The sequence below is a fragment of the Cyprinodon tularosa genome, unplaced genomic scaffold (assembly GCF_016077235.1).
Source record: "Cyprinodon tularosa strain WSP-4 unplaced genomic scaffold, ASM1607723v1 ctg1385, whole genome shotgun sequence".
NCBI lineage: Eukaryota > Metazoa > Chordata > Actinopteri > Cyprinodontiformes > Cyprinodontidae > Cyprinodon > Cyprinodon tularosa.
In genome coordinates this window covers 22,251-34,432 of record NW_024038205.1, presented here as the reverse complement: position 1 = coordinate 34,432, position 12,182 = coordinate 22,251, and positions in this window count along the sequence as shown.

The following is a 12,182-nucleotide window of genomic DNA, read 5'->3' as shown; positions in this document are numbered from 1 at the left end:
CAAATTTTTTCCAGTCAGTCTCTGATAACATCTTCATCATGAAGCTCTGAACGGAAAACTGGACGGTGTTATAAAACACATGATTAGAAAGGAGAAGACAGCAACAGATTAAACCCTCAGAGGAAAAGATTAAAACTAAAAATCTATTCAATTAAAAATCTATGAAAATAGTCAGTAATTATTCTCCACCTTCCTCAGAGGACGATGGTCTCCATTCTCTCAGTCGTTCCATCTCATCTTTCAGTCGTTCTCTGGGTTCTCTTGGTTTTAATCTTTGTTCTCCGGATCTTCTCAGCATCAGGATTCTCCCTGAGGATCTAATCTCAGTTACCATAGCAACAGCCTGACCCTGATGGTCCCTCCTTCATCCTCCATCCTCATCCTCACAGAGGAACCTACAGCAGGTGGAGATCATGGCAGCAGACTGATGAATGTCCTTAGCTAGAAGATAAGGAGCAACCAGTGTAGGTGAAGTCATTCATTTCTTGGAAAAATGTATGTTTATTTCTAATAGTTAAGGCAATTTATTTTATGTTGTTTGGTTCACTTTTCGGGAATGTGTAAAATGATTGTATTATTTTTTTGTGTTGTGCTATTTTTTGTTGAAAGTTATCGTTAGATTTGCGTATATGTGAAAAGCAACGCGACTTGAATAAACATAGAAGGAGCAGAAGCTTGGATCAGAGCTATGTGGAGCAGCCTTGTGTTTACTGTAGCTCTCAAGGTATTTGTAGTTATGTTTGTAATATCTTGCAGTGTTATTGGTTATGGTGTTTTAATTACTTAATATCTTAGTTTAGAGTTGACGAGGAAGAATTGAACTGTTAAAGATCTCCGAAGTGTCAGGCGGTCACGACGTAACTTCTGTTAAAGCCAGTGTCACCTGATTGTCTGTAAATGTATCGATATCTAAAACTTTATCTTCTATTTCTGTAGTTTTCATGGCGTTTAATAAAGAGCCCGTCTAAAGGAAGCCGTGCCAGTGTCGTCACTTTGGAGTCACAGTGAAAACTCACCCAGCCAGCGCCATTAAGAAGCCGTTAACACTTCTCGCTATAAATGTAATCAAAACCCATTTAAATGCAGAAACTGATTGAAATTATTGATTTTCCCACTAAAAGTTAGAGAAATCTCAGCCATGTTTATACCAAAACGTTTCAGTTTCACATTATCTTGAAAAATCTTTGCAAGAAACGAACAAGCAAGTGAATATGTACATTCCCTGAGTAAATATTCTGGCAACAAACTATACATTTCTCACTAGAAATGTAATCAAAACTCATTTTAATGCAAAAACAAACTCAAGTTATTAATCTCTCCACAAAAAAATGAGCGAATGTCGGCCATCTATATATATTTTTTTCTTCTCCCAGCTGGAATCTTGAAAGTCACGTGACTAGGACGTAAAACAATAGAAAGCGTATAGGCAGAAGAAACGTAACAGTACCACAAAAAAATGGCCATTAATGTACCTCCACTACGTTTTGCAGTGTGGACCAACGTAGTGGGGGTACATTTTCCCATGAGACTGGGTAAGACGACGGCAGCTGCAGTGAGCGACGGTACCGTGATGTAACACAAAAGGGCGCCATTTGTCAAGCTCACCGTTTACAAGAAACCAACAGCAACAACCTTGAACAACTGAAGTATGATGGAAATTAAGGACAATGTTAGAAGTAGAATAAGAGTGGATTAAGTGAAATTTAAAACCACAGTAAGTTTCTACAACACATTTGTTAAAAGGTTACTTATTCTCTACTAAACTTCAGAGCTATTGCTAAGGAAAAAGTGTTTTTATCTTGAGGTCAAACTATATGTGAAGTTAACAAAGTTCTTTAAGTTAAAATACATCTGTATTAAGAGTGAAGCTCATTACAGCTACAGTATAAAGTAATATTCAAGTCATATAAGTTGGAAATTTGAAACAGTATTTTGCAATTTAAATTGAGCCTTTAGTGACATTAAACTATACTTATAAGATGACTGACAAACATAATAAAGAGCTCTATGCTGTATCATGCACTGAAGTGGAGAAAATTTATACTGATCTCAGAACCACAGACTGCCTGAAAAAGTGAAAGAGTTAGAACGCTAACTGAAAAGGGTAAAGAGCCTCAGGAGGAGAAACTTAAAAAGCTTCAACACAGATATGCAGTCGCTTTTGAAAAATGGAGATATGCAGCAAGACTTAGCAAAGTAATACTAAGAAAAGAAGCTTCAGACAGTGAGTTAAAGGAGCTGATTAATAATGTAAACATCACCTGCAGAGATACGCAAACCATTTATAAAGAAATACGACAAATACAAACTCCTGATGCTGACACAAGGCGCAAAGTAGATGCATGTACATCATTTTCTGAATTCATTGCCAGAAGAGCTGAGAAACAGCTGCAAGGTGACGTTGCAGAAGGCGACGAAGAGCCGTGGCCAGATTTTGGGATCTGAAAGTACGACATCAAGGTCAAAATCCAGAAGGTCTAAAAGTAGTTCAGGGAGTTCACAAACGACCAAAAGATTGTAAGCAGAGGCAGCTGCATCTCAACAAATATTAGCAGTTATGGAAGAGCAAGAAAGGGAAACGATTGAGTTACAAAAACTGGAATGTGAGAATTTGGAAAGGCAGCAAGCAATGGAACAGCAGCGAAGAAAGATTAAACGCTTGGAAGAAATAAAAAATATTAATGCTGCAAAAGCACGTGTAAAGGTTTATGATGAGGTTGAAAGTACTTCTCCAAGCCAGAGTTCATCACAGAGTGTTAAAACAGAAAGTGAAATCCAAGCAATCCCTTTCACAGCACATGATTCTTCTCTTGCTCTAAATGTTACCCATTTCCATGATGCTGCAATGGTTTGATCTGTACCACATACTCCCACTGTAATAAACCAAACTCAACAAAGTCTTGCTGAACAACCTAAGGCCAGTATGAGCCAAACATTAAAAGCATCAAGTCCACCATTCGTCCCTCAGGCCACACGGGTCTCCTCTGATGCAGCTCAACAACAGTCGAATTATGAGTTAGTTGGCGTACTAGCAGATGCAATAAGTGCTAATCATCTTCCAACTGCAGAACCTACATTGTTCACTGGTGACCATTTAAAGTTCAAAGATTGGCAGTTATCCTTTAAAACCCTGATAGAAAGGAAAAACATTCCAAAGAATGAGAGACTCTATTATCTCAGAAAGTATCTAGGTGGACCTGCAAAGAGAGCAGTTGAAGGTTTTCTTCTAGTGGGGACAGATGAAGCATATGACTCAGCTTGGCAGGTGCTGGAAAAACGTTTTGGGGATCTATTCACCATAGGAAAGTGCTTCAGAGACAAGCTTCACAGCTGGCCTAAAATAAACTCAAAGGATGGAAGTGAGAATTTGCTGACTTCCTTAAGAATTGTAAGGCTGCAATGTCACATATAAGGTCATTGGAGGTTCTCAATGATTGTATGGAAATCCAGAAACTCTTGCTAAAACTTCCAGATTAGTTGACCGCAAGATGGAACCGGACAGCCATGAAAAAAAGAAGGGCTAATGATGGAGAATATCCATCTTTTCATGTGTTTGCTGATTTTTTATCCACTGAAGCAGACTTGGCATGTGATCCCATAGCATCAATGCAAGCTCTTAAAGGTTTGGAAATAAGTAAACCCAAACAATTACGCAACCAAGTCATCCAAGCTAAAACGCTAACAACAAACTGAAATCACACAAATACTATAACCTGTCCTTTCTGCAAAGGAAATGGTCACGCACTTGATAAATGTTTCAGATTCAAAGAAACCCCACTTCAAGACCGTGTCCAGTTTGCACGAGCGGAAAGTCTGTGTTTTGGATGTTTAAGAAGAGGACATCACTCCAAAAAGTGTGACAAAATGAGCATGTGAAAAATGTCTAAAGAGACATCCAACATGTTTGCACAGAGACATGTTCATTCAGCATAAAAGAGTAATACATGCAATAAGTGAAAAGTGTTAAGACAAGGACGAAGCTGACGATAAAGAAGGAGATAACCCATCGGTTGTGATCTCTAGCAGAGTAACTCAAGCAACTTCAAGCACAGTGACATCATCTATACTACCTGTATGGGTTTTATCAAGGAACGACCCAGACAGAGAGGTTTCAGTTTATGCACTCCTTGATTCACAGAGTGATACATCCTTCATCTTGAATGAAGTAGCCCAAGGTCTTGACACAAATAAAAGTAAAGTCAATCTGTGCCTGTCAACTATGTCCACCAAGTAAACTGTTATACCATGTGACAAACTGGTAAACCTTCAAGTTAGAGGATATAAGGATGGAAAGAGAATTTTGTTGCCACCAGTTTATACAAGAGAGTTTATCCCTGCTAACAGATCACATATCCCAACGTCTGAAACCGCCTTAAAGTGGCCCCATCTGGAAAAGCTGGCAAATAAGATAACTCCACTGCTTGGATGCGAAGTTGGTCTACTTATCGGCTATAACTGTCCACAAGCCCTCCTACCACGTGAAGTTCTTGCAGGCCAGGAGAACCAACCTTACGCGCAGTTAACTGATCTCGGGTGGAGCATAGTTGGTTGCTCGTCTCATGTTCAAAATCACAATGATGTCATCGGTACAAGTCACAGTTCGTGAAGTATTTCCTGTTTCAAAACCAGCAGTTGAACTCAAGCAACAAGTGCATTTTGTATGCAGAACTCAAGTAAAGGAAGCCAGTCCAACTGATGTGATAAAGGCTTTGGAATCAGATGTCTCTGAACATGCAACAGATGAGAATCCAGTTTCAAAGGAAGACATTTTGTTCTTGTCAAAGGTGACCAAAGGCACAAAACAGAAGAAAGATGGTCATTACGAACTCCCGTTACCATTCAAAACAGACAATCCAAATCTCCCAAATAACAAGCAAAGTGCTGAACACAGATTGTCTGCATTGGAACGGTGACTCAAAATGGATGAGAAATACTATAAAGATTATGTCAAGTTCATGAATGGTATGATATCTCACGGAGATGCAGAGAAGGTGCCAAAACAAGAGCTGGACAACAAGACAGCATGGTACATCCCGCATCACGGGGTTTACCATCCCCACAAACCAGAAAATATACATGTAGTTTTTGATTGTTCTGCACGCTTCCATGGAACATCTCTCAACGATCATCTTTTGACTGGACCTGATCTCACCAACACATTGGTCGGAGTGTTATGCCGATTTAGAAAGGGCCCCGTCGCCATTATGTGTGATGTGGAAAGAATGTTCCACTAATTACACGTCATTAAGGAACATCAACATTACTTAAGATTTCTTTGGTGGGACGAGGGTGATATGAACTCCGAACTCTCAGTTTAAAGGATGAAAGTACCTCTTTTCGGAGCAGCCTCATCTCCTGGATGTTGTAATTTTGGACTCAAGCACATTGCATCGCAATGTAGAAACAAGTTCATCAAAGAGACCGTTGACTTCATCCAAAGGGGGTTTTATGTCGTTGATGGACTTGCTGGTGTGACATCAACAGCCAAAGCTATACAGCTGGAACTTTGCAAAACAGGCAACTTACATCTGCATAAGTTTGTGTCAAACAATAAAGAAGTGCTTACAACAATTCCCCAAGAAGAACAAGCTCAACCCAAATATCAAAACATGGCTTTTGGAGAACTCCAGATTGAACGTGCACTCAAAATACAATGGTGCGTAGAAGCTGACGAATTCCAGTTCAGAGTTCAAGTTAAGGACAACCCATTGACTAGAGGAGGGGTACTCTCGACTGTCGCTTCCATCTATGACCCACGTGGGTTTGTCGCTCCTTTCACAGTGATTGGAAAGCAAATACTCCAAACATTATGCAAAGACAAGGTTAGCTGGGATGATGATCTTCCAAATCACATTCTACCATGATGGGAAGTATGGTTGAGAGACCTGCCTAAGCTGGGAGCTCTGAAGATCCCACGAAGCTACTCACAAGATGTCAACATCACACAGTATAAATCGCATAACTTCTCGGATGTGAGCCTCAATGATTACGGCACATGTTCATACCTTAGAGCACAGGTGTCAAACTGGTTCCAGAAAGGGCCGTGTGGCTGCAGGTTTTCTTTCCAACCAAACAATAGCACACCAGACTCCATTCATATCATCAAGTCATCATGTTCAGATTGGACTCCCTTGATGAGATGATTGCAGTCTGCTGTGCTATTGCTTGGTTGGAAAGAAAACCTGCAGCCACACGGCCCTTTCTGGAACCAGTTTGACACCCCTGCCTTAGAGCAATTAGCAAGGAAAGGCAAATAAGCTGTTCGCTCGTCATGGGAAAAGCGAGAGTTACACCCATCAAACAAATGACCATCCCAAGACTCGAACTGTCGTCGGCTGTAACTTCAGTCCGAAACGTGGATGTAATCGAACAAGAACTGGAAATTGAAAATCTACTAGAATATTATTGGACGGATTCTAAGGTAGTATTGGCATATATAAGCAATGACGCTAAAAGATTTCACACATTCGTTGCCAATCGGATTCAACGAATAAGACAAAGTACAAGTCCTGAAAAATGGCAGCATGTCAGCTCAGAAGAAAATTCGGCTGATCAGGCCTCAAGGGGTTTAACCGCTGCACAACTGAAAGAATCAAACTGGTTGAAGGGTCCAGATTTCCTTTGGAAAAAAGATCTTCCAATCAAGGCGGAAATGGTGGGAGAAGTTAAAGAGACAGATCCTGAACTCCGTGCAGGTCATGAAGATTTCTGATTGTTTGAGAGCCGAAAAGGCTATCGCCATGCTCAAACGATGCATAAAAGAGTTTAAAGGTGTTCAAGAAAGAACAAACAAAACAACAGATCTTTAAGAGAGAAGAGGCTCAGAAGTGTTCATTATCAAGTTAGCGCAAAGAGAAGCTTTTACTGAGGAAATACAGAGAATCAGATCTCAGAAGGAAAATTCTCTGCACAAACATGACAGGCTAAAGCAGCTAAATGCTTTCTTGGACAAGTCCGATGTTCTTAGGGTGGGAGAAAGATTGTCCCAATCAGCCTTGCATCATCATGTCAAACATCCCGCAATTCTTTCCAAGGAGTCCCATTTATCAGCCCTGCTCGTTAAATACTACCATGAACGTGTACATCAACAAGGAAGAGGCATGACCATTACGTTGAAATGGCATATGGATTTTATGCTGTGGAAGTATAGTTTCTTCGCACATTTACCACTGTGTTAAATGTAGGCGATTTAGAAAGAATACAAATGTCCAACAGATGGCAGAGTTACCAGAAGTAAGAACAAGAACGGTACCTCCTTTTACATATTGCGGTGTTGACTGTTTTGGTCCATTCATGGTAAAGGAAGGAAGAAAGGAAGTCAAAAGATATGGATTATTGTTCACCTGCTTATGTTCACGAGCTGTGCACATTGAAACCCTTAAGGACTTATCAGCTGATGCTTTCATGAACGCTCTTCGGGTTCTGATTGCAATAAGAGGCCCTGTTCGACAACTAAGATGTGACCAAGGGACACATTTTGTCAAGTTAAAACAGCAAATGGTGTATTGGTGTGAGTGCAATACCATCTCCACCCAACTGGTACGCGCCTCACAGAAATCAAGCGCACCCATCTCTCTCACTCAGGCCTTCAGGAGCCTATAAAGTAACTCAACACACCTGTGTTCTGAGCAATCTCTACAGACAAAGACCTCATCTTCAAGCTCCTGCAGAGACACCACTGGTAGGAAATGAACTTTAAGACATTAAACCTGCATTCAGAGGACCTAGCAGGCTTTACAAAAATGGATGTATGCATTTGGAATTAACTTTATTTTGCTTATTTATTGATAACTTGAAAGTAAAAAACATTGACTGGAAACTTATTAATTCATTGTGTTTTGTTTTGTTTGTTTGTAGGTTTTCAACCTGCTTGGTTGTCTTGTCTTTGAAAGTGAAGTGATTTAAAGAAAAAAAAGAGAAAGGAGAAATAAAAAGATGACACTGAGATGAGTTGGTCCTGAGTCTCTTTGATGGGAGCAAGGCCTTTTCAAGTTTGGGCAGAAGGCAAGGTGGTTTGTAGAGGCCAAAAACTTGACAGTTGAAAACCAAGAAGGAAAAATAGACTAACAGAAGAGCTGGAGAAATTCATAGCTGGACTTTCACCAGAACTAGCAGATGAATGCAGAAAAGGCTTTTCTGCATTCATCTGCTAGTTCTGGTGAAAGTCCAGCTATGAATTTCTCCTGCTCTTCTGTTAGTCTATTTTTCCTTCTTGGTTTATCAATCCCAACCCTTGTAAGCTCACCCTTTGGGCAAAGGAGGAAATGGTGATCTGAAAAGCTCCGTTTCTTACAGTCTTTGTTTCTACAAAGGCATGTAATGATGCTTCTGACATAAAAGTTTTAACTGTGAACAAAAGTGCATATGAAGTCCAACTGTCCTTTGTGGAGAATGTGATCCAGGAATCTATTAAAAGTTTTGTGACCTGGGAAATATGGATTCCTGTAGAAGAGAAGGACAATATTGAAGACAGAATAAAACAGATTAAATTGATGAAAAATAAACTTCAAGCAAGAAAATCACAGTTTGCCATAGCACAAACGATCGCAGAGGAGAAGAGTAAATCAGATGCTGCTCAATCAGACCTTACATCTTTACCTATACTAGCTCCACCCGCACCCATTGTAAAGATCAGGCCCATTTGTCTACCAAAATTTCATGGTTGTAAAAGAAACTTTCACAGATGGAGAAAAGACTGGGAAAGTCTTCAGAACCAGGGAGAACCAAGTGGCTCAGTGGAAGTGAAAAAGTTTCAGTTGTTGGATAGTGTAGATAAAAGGATCTGTAGTGAATTACACCTGTCTGCTTATGATACTGCTGCAGATATGTTCCGAGTGATGGAAAATAGGTATGGCGACAAGTCAAGCATTGCTTTAGAAATTATTGAAGAGCTTGAGAAGACTCCACCCCTGAAAGCAAATCAGCCAAGGAAGGTGATAGATCTTATACAAGCAATTGAAAAGGCTCTAGCTGACTTAACAGAGCTAGGTAACATTGGAGCCATGAAAAACCCTCTGGTTATTAAATCTCTAGAGAGCAAACTACCTGATGTTATCAAAAGAGACTGGCTAGTTTTTATGGTTAATCCTGCCAATGCAGTTACACCAGATAACCATTTTGATAGTCTTCTCAAATTTTTAAAAACGCAGGAGGAAGTTCTAGAGAGATTAGAGCAACTTGGAGTGAGTGAAAAGACGGAGAAAAAGGTTGAGAAACGACATGCTTTTACTCGATCCACAAGAAAGAATCATGTCTGTATTGTGTGTGGAGACGCAAGACATGGAGATAAAATATTCTTCTGCAAACAGTTCAAAGAAATGAATGTACCTGAAAAGCTCAACATTGTAAAGACATTGAAAACATGCAAAAGGTGTTTGAGAAAGCATGAAGATGATGCTGGATGCATCAACACTTACCTTTGTAGAAACAAAGACTGTAAGAAAGGGAGCTTTTCAGATCACCATTTCCTCCTTTGCCCAAAGGGTGAGCTTACAAGGGTTGGGATTGATAAACCAAGAAGGAAAAATAGACTAACAGAAGAGCAGGAGAAATTCATAGCTGGACTTTCACCAGAACTAGCAGATGAATGCAGAAAAGCCTTTTCAAATGTAACTGCTTCAACAAGAAACACAAAGTGTGAAGTCCCTGGGCTTATGGAGTCATATGGACTAAAGGAGCAACCTGTCATTCTAATGCTGTTGGAAGTCACTGCAAATGCAGGCCAGAAAATTGGCACTTTGATTGACTTGGCTTCTTCAAGCAGCTAAAAGGTTGAACCTAGAAGGTGAGAACATAACATTAGTTGTTCATGGTGTTGGGGGAATGTCAGTCAAAGTTAGAACAAAACGATACCTGTTAAAAGTTAGAGTCAAAACCCCCAAAGGCACAGTGAAAGCCCACCAGCTCATTTGTTATGGACTCAGTGAAATTGCTAAAGTGCATAAAGTCATTCAACCACTGCAGCTGCAAAAGTTTTTCCCAGATGTTGACCTGGAAGACCTCAAAAGACCAGATACCATTGAGCTGCTAATAAGTCACAGAAAAGGCAGACTGGCCCCTCAAAGAGTCAAGGTTGTTGGAGACCTGGTCCTGTGGAACAGTCCACTAGGCATGACCGTGGAAGGAGCTCATCCGGACCTTTGTGAAGATGTCGACGTGGCAGCACACAGGTCAGAGACACACTTTGCTCGTTCTATGCGCACTGCTGCTGTAAAGTATGAAGAAGTCTGCAGTTTCAAAGAAGTTAAAGCAGAAAGCAAAAGTACAACTACCAATAAAGAGTTCATTGATTGGTGGAAGTGGGAGAGCATAGGAACAGCTTGTGAACCAAAGTGTGGTGGATGTCGCTGTGGGACATGTCAACCAGGTGGTAAAGATATGACATTAATGGAGGAGAAAGAACTTGAAATAATTAAACAAGGTCTTACCTATGTACAAGCAGATGACCACAGTGATGCTCCCCACTGGGATGCAAAGTATCCTTGGATTGTAGAACCCACTTGTCTTCCCAATAACAGGAAAAGTGTTGAATCAACTTTCTTAAGAACAGAAAGACGATTAAATAAAGAGCCTGAATGGCAAACTGTCTATGCAAACCAGGTGCATGAAATGGTGGAGAGGAAAGCAGCAATAAAGCTAACAGAAGCCACCCTAAACACCTGGAAAGGACCAGTATGGTATATAAACCACCAAGTGGCACCAAATCCTCATTCTGTGACCACTCCTGTGCGTTTAGTATGGAACAGCAGTCAAAGATTTGAAGGTCTAAGTATGAATGATATTCTGCTGAAAGGTCCTGATGTTTTAAATCCTATTCGTGCTGTTCTACTCAGGTTCAGAAGGGGACTGCATGCTGCCTTGGGAGACATTAAAAAGATGTATAACTCTGTGTGGCTTGAGGACCTGGAGAGACATCTACACAGGTTCCTCTGGAGAGACAGCTCAGAAGAGGAGATCGGTGAGTTTGCCATTACCAGAGTTAACATTGGGGATCGACCTGCTGGATGTATTGCCCAAGTAGCAATGCGAGAGACATCAAAACTGCCCATGTTTGACAGCTGTAAAGAGGAGCGGAGGATCCTGGAAGAAGACTGTTATGTTGGATGGGGCGACAGTGGCGTTGGATGTAGGAGTTTGCCCTGTAATCGGAGGGTTGACGGTTCAAGCCCCGACTCCGACTTTCATTGTCGTTGTGTCCTTGGGCAAGACACTTCACCTGCATTGTCTACTGATGGTGGTCAGAGGGCCCGGTGGCGCCAGTGTACGGCAGCCTCGCTTCTGTCAGTGAGCCCCAGGGCAGCTGTGGCTACAATGTAGCTTGCCACCATCAGTGTGTGAGTGTGTGTGTGAATGGGTGAATGAATGTAGTGTAAAGCGCTTTGGTCAAGTCTCCTAACTTGAATAAAGGCGCTATATAAGTACATGCCATTTACCATTTACCATTATGATGACATCTTAACATCTGACAATGACCCAGAACTTTTGCACAAACACACTAAGAAGGTGGAAGAGATCTTACAAGCTGGGGGATTCTTTTTGAAACCATGGGTCCTATCAGGTCAAAGTGGGAGGCAAAAAATGTCCTTACCTAGCAGGGAAAACATCCTTACACTCCCTAATCAGTTGAAAGAAGATGATAATAAGGCTTTGGGAGTGGGATATCTGGTGGAGGAGGATAAATTATATGTGATGACATCAATCAACTTCTCAAAAAGAAGGGAAAAAAAGAAGGTGGGACAAAACCTAGAAGAAGGAGAAGTGAGGGCAAATACTCCAAATCCTCTCACTAAAAGAGAACTCCTTAGCCAAGTAGCTAGTCTTTTTGATCCCATTGGGCTAGTCACACCCACCAAACAGAAAGGAGCCATTCTAGTGAGGAAGGCTTTCCAAGAAACCAGAACTGCAGGTAAAGCAGATGACACTTGGGATCAGCCACTTTCTGATGGGCTAAGAAATGAAGCCATTGAGTTGTTCCAGGAGTATGTGCGCCTTGGCCAAATTAAATTTCACATGAGTTTAACACCAATCAGTTGGATTGGAAAGCCCATAGGAATAACTTTTTCTGATGGAAGTGACAAAAGTTATGGTGCAGTTCTATACTTCAGATGGGAGACAGAGCAAGGGATCCAAGTGAGACTTGTAGAATCCAAAGCAAAACTCACTCCACTTGACCAGAAAGGAGA